Source organism: Oncorhynchus clarkii, chromosome 7 (assembly GCF_045791955.1).
Source record: "Oncorhynchus clarkii lewisi isolate Uvic-CL-2024 chromosome 7, UVic_Ocla_1.0, whole genome shotgun sequence".
Taxonomy (NCBI): Eukaryota; Metazoa; Chordata; class Actinopteri; order Salmoniformes; family Salmonidae; genus Oncorhynchus; species Oncorhynchus clarkii.
This window is the reverse complement of record NC_092153.1, coordinates 85,463,870-85,466,742: the sequence shown is the minus strand read 5'-3', so window position 1 is coordinate 85,466,742 and position 2,873 is coordinate 85,463,870.

Genomic DNA, 2,873 nt, shown 5'->3' with positions numbered 1-2,873 from the left:
ACTCAGTACTTTGTTGAAGCTCCTTTGGCAGCGATTACAGCCTCAAGTCTTCTTGGGTATGACGCTACAAGCTTGGCACACCTGTATTTGGGGAGTTTCTCCCATTCTTCTCTGCAGATCCTCTCAAGCTCTGTCAGGTTGGATGGGGAGCGTCACTGCACAGCCATTTCCAGGTCTCTCCAGAAATGTTTGATCGGGTTCAAGTCCGGGCTCTGGCTGGGCCACTCAAGAACATTCAGTTCAGAGACTTGTCCCAAAGCCACTCCTAAGTTATCTTGGCTGTGTGCTTAGGGTTGTTGTCCTGTTGGAAGGTGAACCTTCACCCCAGTTTGAGGTCCTGAGCGCTCTGGAGCAGGTTTTCATCAAGGATCTCTCTGTACTTTGCTCCGTTAACCTTTCCCTCGATCCTGACTAGTCTCCCAGTCCCTGCCGCTGAAAAAACATCCCCAACAGCATGATGCTGCCACCACCATGCTTCACCGTAGAGATGGTGCCAGGTTTCCGTCAGATGGGACATTTGGCATTCTGTAAGGGATTTCCTCCTCTTCTTCTTCCGAAGAGGAGAGGCGAAAAGGATCAGAGGACCAAGTGGTTATTTTAATAAGAAATAGTACACATGAACAACTGAATACAAAAACAAAAAACGTGGACTGAACGAAACCCAAAACAGTACCGTGTGGTGAAAAAACACAGACACGGAAACAAACACCCACAAACACACAGTGAAACCCAGGCTACCTAAGTATGATTCTCAATCAGAGACAACTAACGACACCTGCCTCTGATTGAGAACCATACTAGGCCGAAACATAGAAATACCCAAATCATAGAAAAACAAACATAGACTGCCCACCCCAACTCACGCCCTGACCATACTAAATAATGACAAAACAAAGGAGATAAAGGTCAGAACGTGACACATTCAGGCCAAAGAGTTCAATCTTGGTTTCATCAGACCAGAGAAGGTTGTTTCTCATGGTCTGAGAGTCTTTAGGTGCCTTCTGGCAAACTCCCAGCAGGCTCTATTTTATTACTATGGATTCCCATGAGCTATTTTCCATTAAGCTTCGCTGAACCCAGAAGCCAGCTGGACCAATGTGATTGTTATGATCAGGGATTAGTTCATTGACTATAACTGCCTTGGAAGTGAGGGATCTAACATTAAGTAGCCCTATTTTGAGATGTGAGGTATCATGATCTCTTTCAATAATGACAGGAATGGAGGTGGTCTTTATCCTAGTGAGATTGCTAAGGTGAACACCGCCATGTTTAGTTTTCTATATCCAACGCTTAATTAATGGTGCCCCTCTTAATCTGGATAAACAAATTCAGCACATCAATCAGATCAAGTCATCAGTAAATTATCTTGAATATCAATATTAGGTCATAACTCTGTGTGTGTGTGTGTGTGTGTGTGTGTGTGTGTGTGTGTGTGTGTGTGTGTGTGTGTGTGTGTGTGTGTGTGTGTGTGTGTGTGTGTGTGTGTGTGTGTGTGTGTGTGTGTGTGTGTGTGTGTGTGTGTGTGTGTTCCTGGCTGCTGTCAGCAGCAGACGGATCCTAGAGCTCCTTCAGACTCTCAGAGTCTTTCTGGGTGACCACTCAGGGCGAAAACACACACCCACAGCTGCTGCTAGGAAGGAGAGAGGAGAGGGAAGGAGATGGGCTGAGAGTAGAGGAGAGAGAGTTGAGGAGAAGTAAGGAGAGGGGAGGGGAGAGAGCAGAGGAGAGGAGAGGGAAGGAGATGGGATGGGATGAGAGTAGAGGAGAGGAGAGGGAAGGAAATGGGATGAGAGTAGAGGAGAAAGAGGTGAGGAGAATTGAGGAGAGGGGAGAGAGCAGAGGAGAGAGAGCAGAGGAAAGGCGAGAGAGCAGAGGGGAGGGGAGAGAGCAGAGGAGAGGAGAGGGGAGAGAGCAGAGGAGAGGGGAGAGAGCAGGGGAGAGAGCAGGGGAGAGGGGAGAGAGCAGAGGAGAGAGAGCAGAGGAAAGGAGAGAGCAGAGGAGAGGGGAGAGAGCAGAGGGGAGGGGAGAGAGCAGAGGAGAGAGCAGGGGAGAGGAGAGAGAGCAGAGGAGAGGGGAGAGAGCAGAGGGGAGGGGAGAGAGCAGAGGAGAGGAGAGGGGCGAGAGCGGAGGATAGGGGCGGAGAGAGGAGGAGATGGAATGAGAGGAGAGAGAGGAGAGGAGAGAAGATGGGAAGAGAGAGGGGAGGAGAGAAGATGGGAAGAGAGAGGGGAGGAGAGAAGATGGGAAGAGAGAGGGGAGGAGAGGAGAGGGGATGAGAGGAGAGAGAAGGAAAGGGGAGGAGAAGAGAGAGGGGAGGAAAGGTGGAGGGGAAATAAGAGGAGAGGGGGAGAGCAGTGGGAGTGGCTATCCTGGCCAGAGGTAAAACATTCACACAACATAACTACAGATCAACGAGGGTTAATATACTGACCACAACATAACTACAGATCATTGAGGGTTGATATACTGACCACAACATAACTTAATGTTTGACTGCAGGCTGTCACACTCACACAGAGAGAGAGAGAGAGAGAGAGAGGGGGGGGGGGAGAGGAGAGAGGAGAGAGAGAGAGAGAGAGAGAGAGAGAGAGAGAGAGAGAGAAGAGGAGAGTGAGCAAGAGAGGAGAGAGGGCGAGAGAGAAAGGAGAGAGACAGAGGAGAGTGAGGGGAGAGAGAGAAAGAGAGAGAGATAGAGGAGAGTGAGCAAAAGAGGAGAGAGAGAAAGGAGAGTGAGACAGAGGAGTGAGGGGAGTGAGAGAGAGATAGAGGAGAGGAGAGTGAGCAAGAGAGGAGAGAGGGAGAGTGGGAGAGAGAGACAGCGAAAGAGGAGTGAGAGAGACTGAGCGACAGAGAGGGAGAGAGAGAGAGAAAGA